The 16,278-nt window shown below is 35.2% G+C and overlaps 1 protein-coding gene across 17 annotated transcripts in view; it reads left to right on the forward strand.

Annotated features, from left to right (window-relative positions):
• Window positions 1–289: 289 nt before the first annotated feature.
• Window positions 290–16,278, forward strand: part of LOC105322803 (sodium channel protein para) — a 52,781-nt gene continuing 36,792 nt past the window's right edge. For 3 of the 17 annotated variants that reach the window (XM_066089115.1, XM_066089116.1, XM_066089117.1), the window contains exons 1-3: window positions 290–1,016; window positions 9,854–9,930; window positions 15,817–15,886. The gene's annotated coding sequence lies outside the window, so the exon portion shown is untranslated. The remainder of the gene's footprint in view (window positions 1,017–9,853; window positions 9,931–15,816; window positions 15,887–16,278) is intronic. The other 14 variants (XM_066089105.1, XM_066089104.1, XM_066089111.1 and 11 more) reach the window with 11 other exon arrangements.

Genomic DNA, 16,278 nt, shown 5'->3' on the forward strand with positions numbered 1-16,278 from the left:
GGAGGGGGAGGGGGTAAGAAACCCTGCATCTTGTCCGATGCTCCCACCACGGACCATTCCATATGGCCGAGAAATGACACCGGAGCAAACTGTTAAATATCTGTCGTGTGAGCTGAGTGTGCATCAATAAATATTTAATGTGTCACTCAGAGTAGAGTAGTCAACATAATGCTCCATATCGTAGGAGAGAGTGAAACAGAAAAATCTTTATTACACATTCAATACCTCAGATGAATGACGAACTGAGCTAACACAGTCGATATCTCGATATCTCTCTGACAATGGAAAACGTTATACACCTGCTTATACAAAAGGAATCTAATTACTTTAAAAAATGAATTTACGTGTTTCATGATTAGCCGTGTAAAGGAAGAAGTTTCCAAATATATCTATATCCGTTTTTGACAGAAACCCCTCGAATAGTTCTATAGGCAAGCAGCTTTTCCCATTTCCAACGATCTGTCTTCTGTGAGGATTTGTCCATCCTATAAATCGCCCATCTACTGCGCTGGAATCAACATAGCATTATTTTGCAACAGATCAAATGATTCATGATTATATATTTGGATAATTTGTGGATTTCATTCACCCAAACCCGAACCAGCAAGTGGAAAGACGAGGCAATCGATAATAAACTCATTTGTTATGCTGGTACTGGCATCCAGTCTCTGAAGCACTATTGATGTCTATCCGGGCTTTTTTCTGGGCGCAGGATTTTACTCTCCGCAATTCTATCGACAGAAAGCGTTCCATATTATTTTGAAACAAAAACCCTGTATCCCGAGTGAACACAGTGTTCCACATAATGAAGCTATAGCGGTACGTGGGCTCTCTGTCTCCTGACGTTTCCCCGTCTCCTTTGCCCTCTCCCTATCCCTCCGTTCATAGTATCGTCTGTGTCGTATGTAAGATGCTTGGAATAAACATGGCGGAACCTGGAGCGCTTCCATATCCTTTGGTTCAGTCCATGGACCTCTGACATGTGTTTCTTTGGAATAAATCGGAGCTGATGGCAGGCAAGTATCTTATTGTTAACGGATGAGTTTATTTTGAAGCAATTTAAGATAAATCAATAGGACAAGCTGTATTATTGTACAAGAGATACTTAATGTTTAATAGATGCATTTTTCGGTTCAATTTGGTATAAACCCACATGTACATGTAAAAAAGAGCCCCACCCCCAATTATCTTCGGCGTACATGTACTTTATTGTATGGACTATTATTTAATACAGACATTCATGTACAACGAAGTTCGTGACATTCGCCATTGTTTTGGATATATAACCTATCCAATTGATTAGGTGGGTGTATATATAACATATCCAATTGATTAGATTTGTGTATGTAGCTTTATACCAAGTAAAGGAATCTAGAATTAAAACATCGGAAACAATACGTTCGTGGACATGTCATAAATAGAGAGAAAATCGTGTTTAAGTAAAGTTACTGAACCACTGGCTGCAAGGACATTCACTACTTGGTTCTGGAAAAGTCACTCCACATTTAAATGTCCATGCACTGGTTCTGCACTGCACAGATCTGGACAATACTTGTGTCTAGGACCGACGTGAGATCAAGGCCAGTTCTGTATTTGCATCCAGTCAGATACATAGATGTATAGCATAAGCTTATTTTATCGAGGGTCCCTAATATAAATAGTCTTATATATCTACTGTTGATATACAATTAGATGATCAAATCAATGACAATAAAGGTTATACCAGTAGGATGCAAAAGATTTACATAGATCGAATGTCTGAAGAACTTTATCAATATGGATTGGCGATATATGGATTGCAGAAAGTAACTCCTGGTATTTATGATTCGCTTAATTGGCGTTATACTGTTTATCAAAACGATATTAGCTTACAGTTTGTGTCATTTCTTTAATTAAATAGATTGTATCTAAATTAGATTTCTTGATAAAATAAAACTTAGCATTGGAAAGGAAACATTATTGGAAACGACTGACAAAATTTGCGAATAAATACAGAAATGTTCTACCGGTGAAATTTTTCAGTTCGAAAAACCAACTAAGACAACATGTTTTTTTTTACGTCTCAAACAACCATGCCAAAATGACCAAATAACTTGAATATTGTACAAATTCCCGATATTCTTGAAAAATAAGCAGAAGGAGCATTTTATTTGTACCTCATTTACAGCCATATGCAATATTTTACGACAATCTGATGTTATACATTTCCTCCTCTCATTTTCGTAGAATCCACCTCACTAATTTGAAAGCCGATGGCTAGCTTTGGCCATCATAATCAACTGACATATAGTCGTATATAACGGGTTTACCACCGCCTACTGAATTTTTAATTGTGTATGCTTCGCTCGCCGACCGGCAAAGTAGTGCTACAAATATCAGGGGTATTCCCTGTTCTTCCGTTTACATCGCGCTAAAGCAGAGACCGAGCCCGATCAATAAGAGTATACATTCAAACTTGTTTGGTAAAAGATGTTCCTATTGCCATCATATCTGATTACTCCGATGGGGGAAAATCTATTTGGCAAAAAATTCTGATATTCCGTAACTCTATTCTTATGTCGATATTTTACAATAAGAGTAAACTATTTCATAAATATGATATCGCTATTAAGTGCAAATTCCGGTTTCCCTTTCATAATGCGCTATGAAACATTAGTGCAAAATCAAACCTAATTAGTGTAGAATTCGGTTAAGAAGTAATATTTGAAAAAAAAAAATTAGGTCAATAAATACATTAAAATATTTTATTTAAAAATTAATTAATTCAAATATTAGGATCTCTCGAGGTATAAAAACAATTGAATTTCAATCAGAATATATATCTAATATGAAAATTAAAATATTGTAACTGCCTATAACAGACGAGAAATAAATGCATTTTAGTAATATCACCATCATTGAGTCGTGACCTTAAGGTGGCTAGTTTAATTTACATTTTTTTTTAAAACAACGACTCGCAATAACGCAAAAGTGAAGGTGCAAAACGTTTTAGTTTAATGAAAAAGAACTGCCGCTAGAATTCCAGTGCATGCTTGATAAATTTCGGCCCTTCGGAGTTACTCATAATAGGATTTATTCTCGGTCCTCTAAACAATATAGAACAGAGATTGTACATGCAACAGGGCACCTAGTTGATGCTGCATGTTACTTTGTCGATTCTTACAAATGTTAAGTTCGAAATTAAACAGGTTAGTGTCCTCTTTGACATACTAGTATATCATTTCTTAATCAAACTCTGTTACATTATCACTTGGTGTTTTTAAATTCAATTGAATATAATGAATTGCCGGTTCTTCATTCCCAACAAACGCGACTAAACTTCAAAATAAGACAAGATGAGAAAAAAACCATTAAATACTACTGTTCAATCTCTTTAAGACTATGAATTAATTAAAATCAATGACATGTGAATCCTCCTTCTATATATATTCTTACGGCATAGTAGATACTGCATATAAATTGTGAAATTTATTAGGCATATAGTAACACGTATCAAAAACTGTTAGAATCTACTTTCGACTAAATTGATGTTTTATGATATAATTAAATGAAATTTATTCACATTTAATAGAATTATTTAGATTTTTTTTTTTGTATATAGATTAAAACTACACGCCCCGAATCTCTCATGACATCTTTCCGACGGCATCCTTATATGACAAGATCATCAAACTGTTGAGCAAGCCGTTAGGTTGGAACTATTGATTGTCTCTTTCACTCAGGAATGTCAAGATTAGCTCGCTAACTCTTACGTGACTTTAGATCCATTCATTCGTATCAGCTAAGGAGACATTGAATATCGCACCACCTTCTGGTTACAATCGGAACACCGCTCGGCCGTTTCCGTTAGGTCGATTTGACGGAAAAGACCGAGCTATGTTCGTATTGTTTCCGGTCAGCCAAAGTAAAACAAAATACGCTGAGCATTGAGCACGATTTTCTTGCATGCATTCGGTGTAACACACAATGTGTAAGAGAAGCAGGTTCGTGTCGTGTTTTTTTTTTTTTAACACGTCTTCGTTTGCGATGGCTTACATTCGTTGCACGATATTAATAGAAGCCGTGTAAAGGTATCGGCTTTCTGCCACTGCCTATTAGGTTTTAGGCATGTAACACATATTGCATGTCACGTGCTCAAAATGCATGGCGTATTTTGTCTAAAGTGAAAGAGTAACTAAGATGTAAAGCACTAAATAGCACCGATGTCCTGTCCAAACGTGTTACAAAGTTTCGAATTATCTAGCATAATCTTCAGGTATAAATATAGAATATGTAAACAGAAATATCATGCTAACTCTTGTTCTATGTTTTTTTTTATATCATCCCTTTATTTTAATACAACTATCTTTACTCCAAATCTGTGCATCGAGAATTAAGGGAGACAAATAATGTCAATAATGCTAAAACTCAAAACCACTTTTTCCCTTGCGTACACTGTAATTTATTTTGAGAGGCGGCCCAACGTCGCCAAAGAGGATGGAGATTCTGAGTTTAATAAAAATCGCGCCTTCCATGTTATGTAATCTGAATGTAAAATCGATGACGTATTGCCCAAAATAGACCTCAAGTATCTCAACCTTGTTTTACAAGAATTTTGCTCACTTATATAGATTGCAGGCATAAAAAGCCACGCGTGAAGCGTTAAGAGAGGGACATTCCCCAAATAAAATTAAAAAAAATTTGTAGATATTTATTAACTTTTTACTTGTTCATGTCTTTAACCTTAAATCATCTAAGATGATGGACTGAAAAAAGCGCAAATGTTTCCTTTAACTCCTTACTCTTTTTAATTAAATCGTTTCAATTTTGTGTCGGTATATGCCCTAGTATATAGAATGTATCAGTGACCTTTTCACGCATTTAAGATTTTGCAAAAGTGAAGAAATGTATGTTTTATTTTTGTACGTTATTTATCAATTTTTAACATCTATAAAATTCCCTTGTCGATATTCTTCATGCACTTTTGCAAAATAAAATTTGGAATATGAAAATGATCATATAATTACAAAAAATAAGTCATTGCAAAAATACCCCGGATTTGCTTTTTTAGTACAATTTATTCCCTGCATATTCATATTTCAATAATAAATGGTACTATTTGTCAATTTGTTATTTTTTAATATACACGTTTATTAACGGTTACCTTTTAGAAGAGACTTTTGAAATAAATTTCAGCAGTAACCATTGATAGAACATTGTTAAGGTATAAGACAAAGTAATTTTATTCAAAAGTTTATGTTTTTGTTTTTATACATTTACCCAACATAAGAAAAAATCTAATACCAATTTTAAAACACGCTAGATAACGCCAACCTTCTTACTAATTACGTTTACAGAAAAAAGGACCCAAAGAGGCAATTTCCCGTACACTCGTACGGATAAGGGTCGTAAAGCAAACAAGAGCTCTTTTGTATGTTTAAAGCTTTGTTAGCGACACGTACATTTAAAATCGATCTATGACCAATCCATCCCCGTTTTAAACCACTATCTGCGCCAGAGAAGCAACTCTCTTGAGCTTTAGCGATAGGCAGTGTTTTATTTTGTTATACCGAATGGGAGAGAAAAAAATATTAATATTGTTTTTTGGCGGAATGGAAGGTTGCATTTCTGATGCATTCGTATGTTGGTGTTGCTTCCACAATGCGTTCAGATCAATACAAATGACATCAAACAGACGCTCTGTCATTCGTTCAAACACAGACACCTTGCAATGCAATTTTATCTTCTACAAACTAAGCGATATAATATTGACCGGTAGAATTATCAAGATGATATAAGTGTGCCATCGACAAAGTTCTAGCATTACCTCAGAAATACATTAAGTTCGATTTTGCATCCTTCAATTGCCCGGTTTCATTTTAGGCGCCACAGAGAAATACAAACTCATCTATGTTGCAAGGCAACTTCCATACATAACCTTTTAAATTTGAATTCTCGAAGCTAGTGTCCATTTAGTTATTGAATTTCCTGCACGTGCTCAACTAGTTCATTATACCCTTAAATAGCACCGTTAGTTTTGACAGCAAGGAAAGCACGTAGATTTGGTTTCAAAATTACATGACATAGTATTATAATCCCTAGTGCTGTTCATTCCAACAGGCTATCTGATATTGTTGTTTGCAGAACCAGAGAAAAGCATCTAGAGAATTACGTTAAATGGTTCCTCTATTATTCATCGCAGTAGACTTGCCATGATAGAAAAGGCTTTGCTAGAAACTGTTATTAAATAAACATTTTTCTATATAAGCTTTAGAATGTAATAAACATATATGTGGGTTAACGTATTAATGAAATTCTGGTATTAAGGAGTTTGTATGTAGCGATGATAGGTTTACTCAGCGGCTTCTGGTTCTTAAGCTCTTAAGCGTTTCACTGTACTGGTACTGTACCAGTTATCGGCTAAGACCAGTTATCGGCTAAACCGAGAGTTCGGGTTTATAGCACGCGACAATCCAAGATTTTCTAATTCAGTCATCTTTTTCGAATAAAGAAAAGTAAGTTTGCTTGAAAACTTTCTTGAATATGTTTTATACATGAGCTTAAACGATCATTGTTTACCGCTGATTTTACATCTTTGCACTTTCAGCAGTGGGGGAAGTGACGTAATATGTTAAAAATAGAATATTACCTCTTTGTGATACGTTATTATATCCCTTCTTTGATTTGACATATAAAATCAATACATTTAACATGTATAAACAAAAGGAATTCACGAATTTTCGAGAGATTCGTAGCGCAATTGAACGCCTGATTGCACAATTATGTATTGAATAGTATACAATTCGGTGTATTACCGTATGATAATAAACGAATTATTTTATGAGTTGTTTATAATGTATCACGACCCCGAATACCTTAGTCTGACCTCACAAGGGGCATAATTCAAACTACATTTAGCAGAGTATAAAATCAACATGAACACGGATTTCTACAATGTTATTATCACGAAGCCGATAACTGGTACAGTAAATCGTAAAAACTCGGCAAATTCGGGGCGTGCTTAAAAGCACAAAACACGATGTTTTGGGTTCTAAACAATGATATAAACTAACAGATTGATAAATAAGGAGTGCACTTTTTAAAGTATGTCAAGTTTTATTCAAAAATATCAAGAAATAAGGAATTACGAAAAGAAAACGTTAAATTTTAGCCGATAACTGGTACAGTGCCAGTATGGTTGATCAAGTATACTGCAGTATTTTACAGGTTTCTTTTAAAGTTGACATTTCTCATCCTCATACAACCAAAACAAATTCTCCCGTTTGTGAAGTCACCTGTGGTAAGGCCATTGAACAGTGCGACTTTCTAGACCGACAGGCAGGTTATACAACGCAAAGAAATATATTGTTAACCATTTTATCTAGTAAGTAAAAAGATTAGTATCTATGCATAAAGCTCATGCATGATATCATTGAATAACTATTACCGGCAACATCGAACCATACCGGCACTTTGCCACGCCAACGAAAAACAAATTGTTTTCCTGGAAATAAAATAAGTTGCATTTTTATAGCATTTTAGTCCATACCACACGATAAACACACAGTATTGATCGAAACAGAGTTGGTTTAATGCGAACTTGTTTTATGAAAAAGTTAGATTAATTGAAGGAAAATGCTTACATGTTACTTGAATGGAGATTAAGTTTTTGACAAACTTCACCAGACATGAACATTGTCCAATCAAATGGCAGATGAAATAATTAAAGGAACAAAAGAGGCGCGTCAGTTTCAAATCTACTTTTCATGTCCTGTCAGACGGATTTATCGTGGACATTGGTAGAGGGTGAGGCAGACGTCAGTGAAGGTGAAGCAGACGATTAACGTCCCACGTGCATACTCGACAGCGTAGAAAGAAAAGCACGTTGGAGTAAAAATACAAATCGATCACATGATGTCTTGAACGAACGATCGAAATGTACACAAGCCTTAAGCTTTTTTTTTTTTTTTCATTTCTAGCCTTTCTGTTTGTTTTTTTGTCTCCTCATAGAAACTAAGAATCAAAGTGAGAGGACACTTAGAGTTCGATTACGCCATGAGACGGCATTAGACCGAACTGTCATCAAGTGTACCGTCTTGTTCGATGGACCACCGATAAACACGTAAAAAATTAGTACATCCAGATTTCCTTTTATGAATTTACTTAGACCTCTCTTGCAGACACTGCGTAATGTGCACCCAAATGCTATTAATGAATACTATTGTAAACTTAGCATGCTTCCAAAGTGCGTATTTGACTAAAGATCTACAATAAATAAAAAGCGTTTCAATGACAAAGATTTATTTTATTTTTCATTGGAAGCATTTGTCAGGAAATATGAATTTCGCGTAACGTATTAAATAAATGATGGAATGGCGCGTACTATCGAATTATTAAAACGTTATCATAGAAAACAATAATAACCCACCGTGCTGGGTGATATATTAAGTTTATTATATGTTTGCCGTTTCCGGCGAACTACATTTTAATCAATCCGCGTGATTGATCTGTGCCATATTCGAAAGCGCAGTAATATGGGGATTTTTTCTCTCTCCCACTCTAGTAATTGTGGTTAATAACAATTTTCGTAAACTTGCAACATTATCTGTAATAACTACGAGCGTTTTGTTTTGTTTTGCTTCAGCCAGCCTTGAAGTAAAACGTTTGTGATACGATATTGATCCAAAAGAATTAGGTCCATCTTGGCCGTTGTCGATGTGTTGTTTGCTGTAGCAGTACAGAGTTTATGCATACATAAAAGCTCCATCATGGCTTTTTAAAAAAAAACTCAGATAATCTTCTTTGCATTTCGTTTACTGATTATGTTTAAACAAGTAATCATATAATGATAATTTTTGTGACCTCAAACAAGTTTTTGCGTAGGTTTGAAGCGGTGAGGGATGACGTTTCAAAAAGTGACCTTTCGCATAATAAATAAATTTCACTTTCAAAATGAATTGTGTTTTATCAGGTTTTCATCCCCATGGCAATTAAATTGACAAATGCATTAAAAGCAGCACTTTATGGTAGTGTTGGACACCTTGAGATAATGTTAATAATGTACACCCTTATTCAAAATAAAATCATTATTTTTATGTTTTTAAAACGTGAAATGTGCGTTTATAAATTGTTTAGAAAGTTAATAAAGGTATAAACTCCATTGGATGTCGTACTTTTGACATTTGCAGCTTAGAATTTCCAAATCCGATGAATGATGTTAGCCAACAAGAATTTGGGAAAAAAAAAATTTATATAATACTTAACTCTATTTGTATATTTCCAAGTGCTTCACAGTTCTAGGGGTCTCATACCTCTTTAAAACCTTTTTGATAAAAAGATATTCACAATTTTATTTAAGGTTTTAGTAATATACATGTTCTTGTATATATATTAGATGATTTTGCATTAAAAATATCTAGTAGACATTTATTTTTAGCAACGTGTAACTTTTAGCGATCTATCCAAGTGCAATGGAACCCAGAGTAATCCATTTTGTATCCAATATCTGGGTGCATTATCATAATTATAGTTACTCGTGCGGATATGATCTGGCCTGATAAGTTCTATGTGCATAGTACTATAGCATGCCTGTATGTATAAAGTACTTTGGTAGCGTCGGTATTGCCACTACAACGACTTCAAAAACAGAAGGATTATAGAAAAAAGAGAGGTTCTAGCAAAACATGTTCGTAGTGTTTCTAAAAGTGTTTGGTATATGACTGATAGAAAAATGCATTGCTGGGCTATGCAAATACTAGTTTACGAATTAGATCATATCCATGGATGAGAAACAAACAGTGTAAAGTCTGGTTTACTGGAATAATCTGTGTTGCATAAAGAGAATACATCTTGAAGGAATGTATTAATTTTTCAGAACGGATAGTTGGGGAATTCCAATTACTTGTGAATGGATAGGTGTCATCCATGCGGAGTTTTACATCGATGATTAAAGTAAGTTTCTTTTTTTTTTATTAAAAGAGCTCAATACACGTTATTTTACAGTATGCCGCCCGTGTAAGAAATAATAAATTGTTGTCAATTGCGTCTTGATATTGGTTTATTATGATCTGAAGTTTTCTGTGTTTTTCTTTATGACCAAATCCCAAAGCACAAGTCGGATAATGTCCAATTTTGATTAATTAAAAGCTCAACTATTTCGGTAATGGACTTGATCTTCATTGAGTACAGAAGAACAACGGAAAATCGATGAGAAAATTATCAACTGAATTTTGATGTCTGAGAAATAAATTGCAACGAAGCTTAAACATGTTCCTGTCAAAGCTAATTGTCATTAATCGAAATTTGAGATTGATTATTAATATCCTTACCAACAAGTTATCCATTATTTCCTGATTACGCACCGCAACTGAAATTTCAAAATCGAAAGTTATCTCTTAAATGTGTCATAGTAGAAAAAAAAGGATAGGTCAATTTTTTTTATATCCGTTATTGGAGTGTCAGTAGAATCAGACGAAATAGAAAATTTTTGTTTACTTTACAAATAAGTATTTTGCACGCAGACGTTATTATTTGTTTAAGGGAATGCCGAGCCCGACCGTTTAACGTTAATTGAAATCAGATCCTGGGCAGGCCGTACACGTTTTGGCATGATCATGCTTATATCCAACTATACGTTCGGTGCTCTCTTCCCCGGCGTTCTATTCTTAACGACAACATGGCAATGTGTAATTTATTGGGTATTACACGGATAAGTGGTTCCAGGTGAGGCCGCGAATTCTCGCACCTAGTAACAATAAAACAGAATATGTTTTGTTCTCTCACACTTACTGCGTTGACTAATGAAGAGGATAGATTTACATGGTCAGCATCGTCTGGCGTCGAGTGGTTCGCCTTAATGAACATGAACGTGCCAGGACAGCGCTGTAACCCGAACATCGTGAGGGTCTCAAGGTTGTCTGAACGTCCAGATTAAGGTGTGCTACATGGGCAGGTGAATGCTCACATGCAATCAAGATTAACCAGTTTTCATATTCATGAATTATACACTGACATAAAATGATCACTTTGTGGTTGATACCATAGTTACATCGTGCCTTCCAAAATACACATACGTTGGTTATATAGTTCATGCATTTGAAATTTTACGTGTATTCATTCCTTTTTTTATAATCTTACGCCAGCGGGATTCCAAAAAGGATATACAAATCAAAATGATTGTCTACCAAACGAGGACCTGGACGTATACTTCCATAAATATTTTAATTTTTGAAAACTGTTTTAAAAATGCATGTATATGCCACCCAAGAAGTGTGAAGACAGCTTTGTGACTACATGTATCACAAGTGTCTGTCTAAGAATACGATTCATGCATCGTTGTGAATTCTCCTTCGGCAAAGCTTCAACAGCGAGCGAACATTGCGCTACAGAGACAAATGTCTTCCGCAGATGCTGCATGCGAGGCAAAATTAAAATTAATATGCTACAAATTCAGTCTTCCCTCGGCTACGTAGAAATGCTTTATAGATTTTTATTAAAAGAAAGGGAAAACCTTGTCATAGACGGACTAGCATTTAACATTTGGACACTGGCTCTAGGTATATATGTACTTTTAACTTAGAGTTACTTTATTTATAAGGTTGGGAGCAGCAGGTGCGTGTTCTTAATTTATTTATAAATCGACTCAAAACCACCTCGTCATTACACATCGAACACCATTGATGAAATGACCTAATGATTTAAACATTGCGAACGAAGTCTATGTATCTCAATGTGTCTAAATTCGATATGGTTGCTTATTTTGTAAAGAACAGCAGTAATGATGAACAAACCGTATTGAGTTCCTAAATATGGTTATAAGTACTGTTTTCTTAGAACCACGCGTTGTTTTCATTCTGAATGATAATTTAAGTAAAATATTCTATGAAAAATTAATTGCTATACAATGGAAGGAGCATACGTCGAAATCTTTACAATCTGTTGGTAAGGATTAAACCCTTTTATTGAGTGTATGGCAGCTGTGAGAGGAATTCAATTGTGGAAAAAAAAATATAGTGTTGCATTTCTATCGATGAATTTTCGTTTTTAAATGCCTAATCAGATTTGAATGGTAGGACATAATGCATGGTTAAATTTTGAGCTAAAAGGAAAAAAAATAACAAAAACTTTGATTGTTTTATGAATATCATCTAAGAGAATCTTATTGATTTCCTTCTTAGCGTTAAGCCATAAATTTCAGTCCCAATCAAGAAATCCAGCCAGCCCTCCTACGCACTCTAACAGAACCTGCAACGCTTGGTGGACTCGGGGTCCCAGAGTATAGGTGTTGCATGAGCCAGCAAGTACTGACAATGATAACATAATTGAATTGTGTTCTCCAATTTCTTTTGTTTGCCGCGAAGGATTTCTACCATAAGTTTTTTAACCTTTCGAGGGGGGGGGGGGGGGGGGGGGGGGTTCTCGAATCCGAACATATCGACACGACGTATTATAGGTTTTGTCTGTGACGAATGGGTTGATCGCCGCAATGGCTGGATAAAACCAGTTTAATGTAAAGTCATGTATTTGTTTAATGTTGTAATGAACAAGATCAAAATGATTTACATGGGGGGGGGGGGGGGGGGGGGGGGGTTGGCATGATTTCCATGTGAAGCTTATGAGAGCTAGATTTCGAACTCCCGGGAAACCATAAGCGTGTTTGTTATAACATAGGTAAATTGAGAGCTCTATGTTATGCTATTAACACAACACCCCCCCCCCCCCCCCCACGGATTACTGTTATTTTCTCGATTTTGCGGGAAAAGTGTGTTAAAAGTGAAACATTGAGGACGTGTGAAAAAATGAAAAATACTGATTAGTACTCTGTATATCGTATTGAGAGAGAGAGAGAGAGAGAGAGAGAGAGAGAAGAGAGAGAGAGAGAGAGAGAGAGAGACAGAGATGTTACAAATGTATTTATGCAAATTCTAACCATATATCTATGTAAAATTCAGAAACACGAGGTGTTTGTATAGACCATTCCGGGCTCGTCCAGCCATGCCAAATCCTACAGTTCATTCCATACATAATGCATGCCTTTTTTACCCGATGAACACTTATTAAGGAGCTTTTGTCTTAGTATTGCACGATATGTCCAATCGAGTTATAGAAATAAGATACAATATGGCGATCTAGGGAAAAGATCACGTGATCCAAACCTCGTTTATATGACCCAGGAGAATTGAATAATTATTAAAACCTATTGATTTTCGTATCCTGGAGTCGCAAATAAGTATAGGAACATCCACACTCTACAAATATTCACTAATCTAATCTTATCTCGTTCTTTTATGATTAAAATTAAAGCGTCAAACATAGGTGTATGTGCCTCGAAAATAAAATCCTTGATAGATTTAGTACGTAAGGATGGCTGCAATACTTGCTGATGCTGGTGAAATTATATTATAAATATATATTTTAAAAAACCTGTTTCAATAGCCGAAATATGTTAGAAACGCACATATGTTACAGAAAGATCACATTTTTTTTATTCTAAAGTTAAAACGGAAGCCTTCTTTTTTCCGGCCAAGGTGTTTTGTAATATGAAACAGCAAACGGTATCCTCAACATTAGAAATCGATTTTCTGAAGACCTGAGCATGCCTTTTTCGAATGGTTTCTAGAGCGATAACGTTGTAATGAATGGGAACGTTGCATGCATTGGACAGAGTGGAGAAAAGAAAGCGCGGGCAACTGGGCCACGTGGTCGCCTGCTGGGACCGGATATCGTCTGCAAAGTCTGCGCCGAATGGTCCTTTTTCGTTCCCGATGCATTCTGAATCACTGTCGATAAAAATTGGCCTATGTCAGATTTATCAGACTTGTAGCTCCTTCGCACGAGATATTAGGACACATTCTTCTGAATTATTCACAACTGCCAATAACTGATAGACTTTGATTTTCTCCTTGCATTTCATTCTAAAGATAGACATATTTGCATCACATTGCTTTAGATCACGTCCATAAAGAAACATGGAAGTCAAATATTCAATGTTTAATTGTCATTGAAAGCACCGGCTAATTACATGTGGCACAGATAGCTTAATTAAATGCATTTATTTACTTAAACATTTGTGTGCAATAGTGTGCTTAGTAAGTGTACATGTACTTAAAACTTAGATAAGCGGAAGAAAATCTACATCGAACCGGTTTATCTGATTCTCAAGAACGGAAGACTTTTAACACCCTAGTCGATTTTTTAGTAAGTTTATATATACATGTATATATGTTTGAAGCATGTAAGAGACAACTTTGCCGTTTCGTCAATAACTGTTTGAGACCAGTCACTAGGGAGAAGTATATAATTATATGGACCTTGTCGTAGATGACTGTCCTATGGGAGAAACTGTATAGAATTTATTGACGCAAAACGAGAGTGGTTAGTTCTATTTTTGGGATACATTGCAATAAACGAGACCCATTCGTGTTAGTTTCTATTTCTCTCCAAAAAAGATGCTCGTTGTCCTGGGATATATCATTTTTGTGATTAATTCTGGTTTGAGGCCTCTATTGAAATCTCTATTTATGGGCATAGTTGATTTAACTTTACCCCCCCCCCCCCCCCCACCCCCCCCCCCCCCCCCCCCCCCCCCCCCAACCTTCACTTCACCATTATGTGATGTGACTTTAGAACTAACATTTCTTTAGTGAATCAAATACAGAAAAATTCCTCTGAACAAATCCCTTCCTTTATGGTCCAAACGAATATGTTCTTTTTACTCTCTAAGAGGAACTTAAAACGTAATTTATTGAAACATAAATGAAATTGATCACGTATAATATTGAATTATTATCGGTTTAATGTGTGTATTTTTATTTTTAAACTGATTTCCCTGAAGACACCAGGCAGTTATTGAAAATACCTTTTAAAACAGGAACATAGAAAATGGCGCCTGGTTAGAAAGTTCATTTTTAATTTTTCTTATAAGGACTAATGATTCGCTTCAAATGATATAACTTTCTGCGGGGAATGAATTCCATTTTACAGCCAATTTACGGTTCTGAAACCTACCCTAAATTAACATTATTGTATAATCTGTCCCTGATATCTACCAATAAATTATTGGTAATCAAACACCCATACGACGCCGGTATTTCATACATTAAGCCGACTCAAACAAATACCATGCAATCAGTTATATGAAGTTACTAATGCTTTGATCAATAAACAAGACCGATCCATAAGAACAATAATTATCTAGCAATGTCTCCACATAACAAAAGAAGCTCCAACATCCCTGATTGGATGGAATTGTCACTAATTCTCGCGAGATTTGACACGAGATGTCATAAGTTCCTATTCACTTTAATAGCGTGACGGTGGCACCGGTTCTGTAGGTTATTTAATTTTTTGGGGGGGGCATAAACCTCAAATTAAATTGAAACCCTGTGTTAAGCAAGACATTTGACATATGTCCTGTCTTTTGTTATGGGAGTTTTTTTACTTGTCATCCAAAACCACGGAAGACACGGAGAAACGTTACGTGCAGTACAATTCATCAAATGGTCAAAAGAAAATTCAAAATACTCTGTACTTATTTTCTGCTTTAGAATCCATGCAGATGACTCTTGTCAAACGCCATATTTTATACATGCTGCATTCCAATTCTAAAATCGCAGTTATCTCTCATTAAGCCGAAATCAGCTTGTTCATAACTAAATTGTACCAGACACTTTATATGCTAGTACTTGTGTAGAGTTACTTCACCGCTCTAATCTGACTTCTAAAGGGAGAAAAAACAGTATTTCGAAAGTATTATTACTGTTTTACTAATGTTTATAACCGACTATACAGTAATTTCATTTGGTAGGTCATCTTTGAATAATTTTTGCGTACTTCCAGATTCCGGAAGATGACAGTTTATGAATGAAAGAAGCATGCCTTTTCTTCACGACTACAACAAACAATTCAGGTGTGTACACCAACATGTAAACGAAGTACTACTTTATACATCTGTAGTTTGTTTACAAATAACCTTACAATCTTAATGCAATAATTATTATTGCTTAATGCAATAATTGTTAACAACATTGCGTTCCAGTGTGTAAAACTCTATCCAATTTAACATATATGAATGGCTTGATGAATCAGGATATTTCATTTATTGAATTGCAGTTATTTTTAAAAAACATTCTGTCTGATGACTTATTCTGCTCGATATGTTCCTAAAGGTTCAAATACCCCACCCCCGGGAATGGAATCCAATCGAACTTCAGTATTTATTTGTTTAGAGTTAATAGGCGGATCAAAGACTAATTTTTTTTTTGTAACTTTACATTCTGTATTCGATAAGTGTGAAATTTC

This window comes from Magallana gigas, chromosome 6, assembly GCF_963853765.1.
Source record: "Magallana gigas chromosome 6, xbMagGiga1.1, whole genome shotgun sequence".
In the NCBI taxonomy this organism is placed as follows: domain Eukaryota; kingdom Metazoa; phylum Mollusca; class Bivalvia; order Ostreida; family Ostreidae; genus Magallana; species Magallana gigas.